The sequence below is a fragment of the Hyaena hyaena genome, unplaced genomic scaffold (genome assembly GCF_003009895.1).
Source record: "Hyaena hyaena isolate Hyena2069 unplaced genomic scaffold, ASM300989v1 scaffold_347, whole genome shotgun sequence".
Classification (NCBI taxonomy): Eukaryota; Metazoa; Chordata; class Mammalia; order Carnivora; family Hyaenidae; genus Hyaena; species Hyaena hyaena.
In genome coordinates this window covers 1582685-1592145 of record NW_024080979.1, presented here as the reverse complement: position 1 = coordinate 1592145, position 9461 = coordinate 1582685, and the positions used below count along the sequence as shown (strand labels likewise).

General features: G+C 42.1%; 1 non-coding gene across 1 annotated transcript; it reads left to right on the top strand.

Moving 5' to 3' along the window:
• The first annotated feature begins 214 nt into the window (after window positions 1–214).
• LOC120243591 lies at window positions 215–404 on the top strand. The gene has a single exon (XR_005531346.1). It is a non-coding gene; the product is annotated as a U2 spliceosomal RNA (small nuclear RNA).
• The last annotated feature ends 9057 nt before the right edge of the window (window positions 405–9461 follow it).

The following is a 9461-nucleotide window of genomic DNA, read 5'->3' as shown; positions in this document are numbered from 1 at the left end:
GTAAAGGTTAACAATAAAAATATATACGGGAATCTTAAAAATCAATTTCCTTAAAGCCAAGAGAAAATGAACAAAAGATATATATAGGAATTTAACAAAAAAGAAAACACACGGGTGCCTGGATGATTCTGTTGGTGGAGTGTGACTCTTTACCCCAGGGTTGTGAGTTTGAGCCCCATCGTGGGTGTAGAGATTACTTAAAACTAAAATCTTCATTGCTTCTCAGCCTTTTGCTAAGATCAAGTGTAGTATCTTTTCTTATCAGTTTAATATATGATACGTTCTGTATCTGAGGACCATATATTAAATGGATTTTTGGAATTAGGAGATGGCATAGGAGCTTGCTCTGTCCACTCCATGCATCAACCTGGTATTGCAGTAATTCCAGGAACAGTGCACCAAAAAGTAAGTAAGTAAATAAATAAATAAATAAAATCTTCAAAACAGACACATACACACAAATGGCAAACATATGACAAGATATTCAGCAGTAATAAAAACATGTAAGTTAATTGCAAATGTTAATATTCATTTTATTGGCATAAATTACAAGTCTGACAGTGCTAAGCATTGGCATGGCTGTTCAGCAGCAAGGGTTCTTATACTATTAGTGAGAGTAAAATCTGGTATAATCACTTTGAAAAGCAACTGGCATTATCTTGTAAAATTGAACATTTGTATATACCAAATTAATTATATTCCTAGCTACATATGCTGGAGAAATTATTGCACATAAGCACCAAAAAAACAAAAAAAAAAAAAACAAAAAAACAAACAGGTACTAAAATGCAAAACACAAATACTCATCAACAGAGAATAGATAAAGAGTGAATTGTTCAAAATTTATTTTTCAGCTAATTAATTAATTTACTATTACTATAGACAGGGAAATAAATAAACCAAATTCATAAACATCTATATGAATGATTAGATTAGATTAGATTAGATATGTGATGTTGAAAGGTGAAAAAACAAGTTGCAGTATGGCTCCATTTTTACAAATATAAAAAACAAGCAACACTAAACTATGTATTGTTTAGAGATAAATACCTATATGATAGAACTAGAAAGCACAGGAATGATAAAAACAAAGCTCAGTATTGTGGTAACTGGGGCACCTGGCTGGCTAGTCGGTAGAGCATGCGACTCTTGATCTGGGGTGGTGAGTTCAAGCCCCCTGTTGAGTGTAGAGCTTACTTAAAAAAGAAAAAAAAAGAAAAAAGATTGTGGTTATTCAAGAGTAGGGAGGAATTGTAATCAAGGAAAGGCATACAGGCAACTTCAACAGGTCCAGATCTTAATGGAGAGAAGGGTTCATAGGTTCATTTGCCTCATGTTTCCTAAATTATGTCTATGTCACATTTTTGTATCAAACATTATGTAATAAAATAAGTCACTGAATATTTTAAAAGATAACTGACAATTGTGAGGAAAGAGGAGGGTCAGAAAGGTCAGGAGCAGGGGTGCCTGGTTAGCTCAGTTGATAAAACATGGGACTCTTGATCTCGGGGTAGTGACTTCAAGCCCCACTCTGGGTGTAGAGATTATTAAAGAAAAGAAGAAGAAGGTTGAGAGCAGAGGCAGGGAGATAGGAGGGAGGCTGTTGAGGGAAGGTGCTGGCTGAAACCAGAAGAGTGTGGAGATAGAAGGAGGTGAATAAATCCAGGATGGTGTTGTAGACTGGGTTTCCTGGGAAGCCAACTGGGAAAGATATGGGTGAAAGAAGTTTATTGTGCAGGGTTCTCAGGATCAGCACCTGTGAAAGGGAGGCAGCAGCAGGGTGGGCACAAGAAGGCTGGCTGGGATGAGGCGAGCAGGCTCACGGTTGTTGAGTGGAGTAGAGTTGACAATGAGGTTGGATGGCCTTATTGTGATAACAGCAATAATAGCCAATGTTTGGATAGCACCATATAGCTTACAGGTGCTTTCATGTCCATTGTCTCATTTGCCTTGACAACACCCCTATGAGGTATTATCATGCCCATTTAACAAATGAGGGATGTGAGGCTCAGAGAGGTTAAATGATTTGCCCATAAGATCACAGAGGATTGGGGAGCCTGGCTGGCTCAGTCAGAGGAGCCTGTGACTCTTGATTTCAGGGTCATGAGTTCAAGCCCCATGTTGAGTGCAGAGATTACTTAAATAAATAATTTAGGGGCACCTGGGTGGCTCAGTTGGTTAAGCGTCCAACTTTGGCTCAGGTCATAATCTCATGGTTCATGGGTTTAAGCCTCATGTCGGGCTCTGTGCTGACAGCTCAGAGCTTGGAGCCTGCTTCAGATTCTGTGTGTGTCTCTCTGTCTCTGCCTCTCCCCTGCTCACAGGAGGGAGACCATCCTCTGTCTGTCTCTTTCTTTCTCTCAAAAATAAACATTTTTAAAAAAAGATCACAGAGGATGGTCTTCACCACAGATGTCCTCACTCCTTATTTTGACACTTTGGCTTTCGGTGGTCTGTGGGCAGGAGTCAGCCTCTGCCTTTCAAAAGTCGTCCTGAAACTTCAGTTTCTTGGAGGGATTAGCTGTATTTCATTTCTTCAATGCTGGTTCCTTGTGATCCTTCTAGAACAGACTAATAGTTTGCATATGATAGCTACAAAGAAAAAAAGAAAGAATGCATTTCTAGGTCAGTTTTTTTTTTAATTTTTTAAATGTTTTTATTTATTTCTGAGAAAGAGAAACAGCGTGAACAGGGGAGGGTCAGAGAGAGAGGGAGACACAGAATCCAAAACAGGCTCCAGGCTCTGAGCTAGCCTTCAACACAGAGCCAGACACGGGGCTTGAACCCACGAACCGTGAGATCATGACCTGAGCCAAAGTCGGACCCTTAACCAACTGAACCACCCAGGCGCCCCGGTCAGTTTTTCATTTGGAGAATATTTAGCATCAAGGTACAAATGTACTGCCTTCTCTGAAATAAAACATTATTGATTCTCTCTCCAAGGTAGCATACCAGTTAGATCATTAAAATTGATCTTATGATAGCCAATCCTTGGTGGACTGAGATGAGGAAATGGGTTTACCTTACTTCCTGCCACTCACTCTCTTAAATAAAAGCGGGGGTGCCTGGGTGGCTCAGTCAGCTAAGTGTCCAGCTCTTGATCTCAGCTCAGGTCTTAATCTCATGGTCGCGAGTCCAAGCTCAACGTTGGGCTCTGCATTGGGTATGAAGCCTACAATGAATGAACAAACGAACGAACGAATGAATTAATAGCTGGGAATTCCCTTCTAATGGATGATATCTGTTTCATTATCTCAATCACAAGTCGACAGGCCCCAGGGCTCAGATGTCAGACCAACCTGTGGCTCAATCCCAGTTTAGAATTACTTAAATACTGGCTTACCTCTGGCGTTAACTGAAAGGAACTTTTCCTAAGGACCAATTTGGCAAATATGCTTGCAATTATGGACTAAAGGCTGATTCTTGGCCACGCCATCATGGTCAACTGTAAGGTTCCTGGAAGTATGTAGATGTGACATTATCTTGCCAACAGTTTCTGGAGTCCAAACATTTACTTAAAACTTTAGCTTCATCCAAAGCACAAATTTCTAAAATTTTAGAAGCAGCTTTCCTTATCAAAGCGTTTATACTTTTCAGGTCTTTTGATTTTAAAAAGCTTGTGAATTCTCTTCTAGATGATTAAAACCCATTTGGAATTAAATACAGTTGCCCTGATCATGTAAAATTTGATGAAGTTGCTTTCCTAGAGCTTAATTTACTGTACAGACTTAAAAAGCTATTGGATTTTTTTTAAAGAATTGATATAGTACTGCCATCTTGTGGTGTATTTCATTGCAAATTTCAACACCCTTAAGTGCATTATCTGTAGGTCCACTGGGTTACCTTAAAAAAGTCGTAGAATTAAGGGTTTATGCTTGCAAATATAGAGAGAACTAATTCCTCTGTGCCATATAAGAGTCCCCTCGTATGTCTGATAGGCCAAGAAAAAAGTAACATAAACATGGAAGGGAGTTCCCAATAGAGATCCTCTTAAGCCACCGAGGCTCCTAACATTAGTTTTGGTTTTTACTTATCTTTAATTTTTACACTAATTTTCCCACATAAACTGTCTCTTTCTCTTAGATAAATAAATACAATCTCTGCTGACTGATTTAATGGCCACTCCATTTGGAAAGGCAGAATTGTGTAAAGGTTGAACACATAAGAGAACACAATACTATCTGTGTGCATTCTTTTTTTTTAAGTTTATTTATTTATTTTGAGAGGAAGAGCACTTGGGGAAGGGGCAGAGAGAGAGAGAGGGAGAGACAGAATCCCAAGTAGGCTCCACACTGTCAGCCCAGAGCCTGATGGTGAGCTCAATCCCAGAACCGTGAGATCATGACCTGAGTTATCAAGAGTTAGACACTAACCAAGAATTAGATACTTTACTGACTGAGCCACCCAGGTGTGTTGATGCTGTCTAGGTTCAAATCCTAGCTCAGAACTTGCAATCCTGTGTACCTTTGGACTAGTTATAAAACATCTCCATGCCTCATTTTCATAATCTGTAAAACAGGGATAATAATCAAATCTACCTCATAGAGCAGTATAAGAGACACTATGCTCAGCCCAGAAACTAGCAAATGTAACTAACAAAGTAAATGCTCAATGGGAACACAAAGTACCATTACATGGGCAGATCACTGGGAGCCTAATTTGCATAGCCCCTCAGGATGCTGAGATAACAGAAGAGCCTCCTGTTGTATTCCATTAGCAAATAGATCTTGAGACACAACAGGACCCATGGTGAGGTCTCTGAACCCTAGAATTATCATATGATCCAGCAATTCTAGATAAATACCTAAAAGAATTGAAAACAGACTCAAAGAGGTATTTTTACTCCAAAGCTCACCGCAGTATTATTCACAATAGCTAACAGGGGGGAACAACCCAGATGTCCATCAGCAGATGAACGGATAAATAAAATGAGATCTATACATAGAAGGGAATATTATTCAGCCTTAAAAAGGAATGAAATTCTGATATATGCTACTATGTGGATGAAACTCGGAAACATTATGCTAAGTGAAATAAGTCAGACACAAAAGAACAAATGTTTGAGTCCACAATATGAGGAATATTGCAATTCACAGAGACAAGAAATAGAATGGTGATTCAGGGGCTGGAGGAAGAGAGGAACGGGAAGTTCAGTGAACAAAGTTTTAATTTGGGATGATGAAAAAGTTCTGGTGAAGAAATAGTGAAGACAGCAGCACAACAGTGTGAAGGTGTTTAATGCCACTGGTACACTTTAAAATGGCTAAAATAGGGGTACCTGGGTGGCTCAGTGGGTTAAGCATCTGATTTCGGGTCAGGTCATGATCTTGGCATTCCAAGTTCGAGTTCGAGCCCCATGTAGGATTCTGTGATGACAGCTCAGAGCCTGGAGCCTGTTTCAGATTCTCTGTGTCCCTCTCTCTCTGCCCCTTCCCCACTCATGCTCTTTCTGTTTCAAAAATAAATAAACATTTAAAAAATGGTAACTTTTTTTAAAGTTTTATTTTTATTTATTTTGAGAGAGGTAGAGACAGTGCAAGTGGGGGAAGGCAGAGAGAGCAAGAAGGAATCCCAAGCAGGCTCCCAGCTGCCAGCGCAGATCCTGACAAGGGTCTCCAACTCAAGAAGCCCATGAGATCATGACCTGAGCCGAAACCTAGTCAGGTGTTTAACCAACTGAGCCACCCAGGTGCCCCTAAAATGGGAACTTTTATGTTGTATATATTTTACCACGATAAAACAATAGGCAGGGCCAGAGACCTGGCCACACAAAGTTCCTCTTCCCCAGTCTTTACGACATACAAGCACTAGTCTCAGCATCCCTAGGGCACCATCACAGGCCAGGGATCCGAGGCAGGGTGCACCAGGACCTCAAAGGAGGCCCCGCAGCCTTCAGACTGACTCCTCCACCTCCACACACACACATGCATGAACACGCATTTACCCACACACGCGCACACAGGCACACAGACATTTTTCCATGTTACCTTCTGACCCTAGGAGGGAGGACAAAGAGGAAGCACTCTGGAATCCTGGAAAGCTGCCAGGGTTTGTGGGACAATGGCTCTTTAACTCTAACTGGGGCCCTCCTTTCCCCCCTCGGCCTGGTAAATCGGGGTTAGGTTTTTTAAAAGTAAGAAATATCCCCCAAAAAGTACATATGATTCTAACTTTCGTTTGTAGGCAGAGCAAAGAGTAAACGTGGACAATCTCCATGCCTATTGATTAATGCCGAGAAACAGGTTAAATGAACCAGTGAACCAAAAGATAAGCCAGATCCAGAAACAGCTGTGGCTCTAAGCCCCAGCATAGGACTGGAAGCACATGAGGCAGCTCAGCACATGGAGAGCCTGCTCCTATAGGCTTCATACTCAAGTTACATAAAGGTGTATATGAAAGAAGTCAAGGAAAAACAAAATCAAAATTCCCTTCCCCCAAATCCTATCAAGAAATAGTCTGCTTGGAAAAACGAAAAACAAAAACAAAACAAAACAAAACAAAACAAAACCAAAAACCACTTTGGCCCAACATTTTGAAAATATTATATAATGAGGCACACATACTTTTTTAATGTATAACCCAGAATTCATTGATCACCTATTTTCAGACACTGTATTGAGAGGATTATTGTGTCTATTACCTCTTGCTACATAACAAATTACCCCAAAATTTTTTGGCTTAGAACAATAATTAGATATTATCTGCCACATTTTCTGTGGGCCACGCATTCAAACAGGGTACCACACCTGTTTAGGGATGGCTTATCTCTGCTCCAGGCTTTGTGGGACCCTAGCTGGACGCCTGAAGGCCAGAGGCTGAAATCACCAGAAGCGCTGTTCATTCGCATGTGTGATGGTTGATGCTGACTATTGGCTGAGAGCCACCCAGAACACCCACCTGTGGCCTCCTTATGTGACCTGGGCTTCCTCCCAGCATGGTGGCCGGGATCAAAGGGCAAGCATCCCAAGAGAGAAAAACAGTGAAAACCTCATGCCTGTAAGGAACTAGCCCTGGAAATCACACAGCCTCACTTTGGCCATATTCCACCAATTAGTACAGTTTACAGATTCCTTCCAAGAGGAGAGAACTAGACCCCTTACCACCCCTAGCACAGTGTAAGAGGAGCACTGTGGGGGCACCTGGGCGGCTCAGTCAGTTAAGTGTCTGACTTCAGCTCAGGTCATGATCTTACCATTTGTGGGTTCAAGCCCTGCATCAGGCTCTCTGCTGTCAATGCAGAGCCCGCTTCAGATCCTCTGTCTCCCTCTCTCTCTCTGCCCCTCCCACACTTGCACTCTCTCGCTCTCTCAAAAATAAACATAAAAAAAAAAGAGTACTGTGGATATTATATGTATCCATACATATTAGAGTCACGATCTTTAGAAAATACAACTTGTCGGGGCACCTGGGTGGCTTGGTCGGTTGGGTGTCCGACTTTCGCTTGGGTCATGATCTCGCTGTTCGTGGGTTCGAGCCCCACGTCGGGCTCTGTGCTGACTGCCAGCTCAGAACCTGGAGCCTGTTTCAGTCTGTGACTCCCTCTCTCTCTGACCCTCCCCTGTTCACGCTGTCTCTCTCTCTCCTAGAAATAAATAAAAATATTTAAAAAAAAAAGAAAATACAACTTGTCACATTGTGCTTTATCTCAGTTAATCCTCACCACTCCTACCATTACACATAAAAAAAAATCTATGAAGTAGATATTATTAGCCCCATTTTACAGTACAAGAAACTGAAGCTCAGAGAAGAAACTTTCTAATGTCAGATACCTAGTAAGGAGCTGTGTAGGGACTCTGACCCCAGTGTCCAAGCCCTTAACCTCAAAACTGCCCTTCCTGTTAGAGGTTATATTGTCTTATCTACAAGTGTTTGCTGAATACTCTGGTTTCTCTTCAGATCCCATAAATCTTTCGCCTTTTACAAGTATATGCTGGAAGTTCAAGTTTGAGGTCTGTTTATGAATATGTACAAGTTCTTCAAAACATGTTTTTTAATGTTATTCATTTTTGAGAAAGAGTATAAACAGGGGAGGGGAGGGGTGGCAGGGACAGAGGATCCAAAGTGGGCTCTGAGCTAACAGCAGTGAGTCCAATGTGGGGCTCAAACTCACAAACCATGAGATCATGACCTGAGCTGAAATCAGACTCTCATCCAACTAAGCCACCCAGGCACCTCCCCCCATTTTTTTTTTTTTTTAAATTACAGGCATATTAGGTTCTCTGCTCCTATACTCAAGGCTGGAGCTTCAGGGCCTGCTTTGTAGGACTATTATATGACTAGACAGTACCACATCCACATGCAGCCCAAAGTAGACATGAAGGGCTTGATGTGCCTCCAAAGAGTAAACCCAAGAATCCCCACAAGTCCACCAGGGCCCTTGGCATAGGAATTTGCCACCACTAAGACCTTGTCCACTTGGCCCCCAAAATGAGTCCAATTATTTCTGGGCCAACCTCCAAGACCTCCACAGCCTTGCATAATCTCCTCCCATATTCTACCAGAGTTGGTCTAACTAACCAACAGCACACAGCAAAAGTGATGGTATGTCACTTCCAACCCTTGGTTTTAAAATACTGTGGCCGCAGTGTCTGGCTGGCTCGGCCCGCTAAGTGTCTGACTCTTGGTTTTGGCTCAGGTCGTGATCTCACAGTTTGTGGATTGAGCCCCCTATGGCACTCTGCACCAACAGCGAGGAGCCTACTTGGGAATTTCCTCTCCCTCTCTCTCTGCCCCTCTCCTGCTCACGCTCTCTCACAAAATAAATAAACTTAAAAAAAATAATAATAAATTAAATTAAATTAAAACAAAACAAATAGAGTAAAATACTATGACTTCTGTGGCACCTGAATGACTCAGCTGGTTAGGTGTCCAACTTGGGCTCAAGCATGATCTCACAGCTCATGAGTTCGATCCCCACATCAGGCTCTCTGCTGTCACCACAGAGCCCACAGCAGATCCTCTGTCCTCTTTCTGCCTCTCCCCCACTCATTCTCTCTCTCTTTCTCTCACTCTCAAATACATAAACATTTTTTTTTTTAAATAAAATACTATGACTTCTGTCTTAAGCTCTCTTAGCACTCACAGAAGAAGCAGGTGCGATGTTCTGTGGACATTCAAGAAGGCTATGGAAAGCCTACATGTTAAGGAACCAAGACTCTAGCCATCAGCCAGCAAGAAACTGTAGCCCAGCAGCAACCATATGAGTGAGTTTGGAAGCAGCTTCTCCAGCCCCGGGCGAGCCTCTCAGTGACTGTACCCCCGCTGAACAGCGTGGCTCCAACCCCAGCTATGCCCTCCTGGGTTCTCCACTCTCAGCAACCACATAAGATAACAAATGCCTATTGCTTTAAATGGCTATCAGAAGGGGTCATTTGTTACGCAGTAATAGTATCCGTGCAGTAGAAGAGCTGGCGCTTCAGAGACCAGCGCGCTGCTTTAAACTCTGGTTCCACTACTCCCTG